Genomic DNA, 223 nt, shown 5'->3' with positions numbered 1-223 from the left:
CCATTGGCAGCTCCACACGGTACAAGACCCGCCCCAGGAGCCCTCCCCTGCCTCCCCATTGGCTGTTCCGCCCGCCCCGCCGGCCGCCATCTTACCTCCTCGGAGGCGGAGAAGGAAGTGACGCACAGGAAGGGGCGGGGAGCAGGCGGCGCGGCCTGGTCCCGTTGCCATGGCACCGCCCCCTTTGTACCAGTTAAGATTAATTTGTGGTCTTCCTCCTCCC

The sequence above is a fragment of the Numida meleagris genome, chromosome 6 (assembly GCF_002078875.1).
Source record: "Numida meleagris isolate 19003 breed g44 Domestic line chromosome 6, NumMel1.0, whole genome shotgun sequence".
Taxonomy (NCBI): domain Eukaryota; kingdom Metazoa; phylum Chordata; class Aves; order Galliformes; family Numididae; genus Numida; species Numida meleagris.
The sequence above is the reverse complement of the archived record's forward strand: the minus strand, read 5'-3'. Positions refer to the sequence as shown.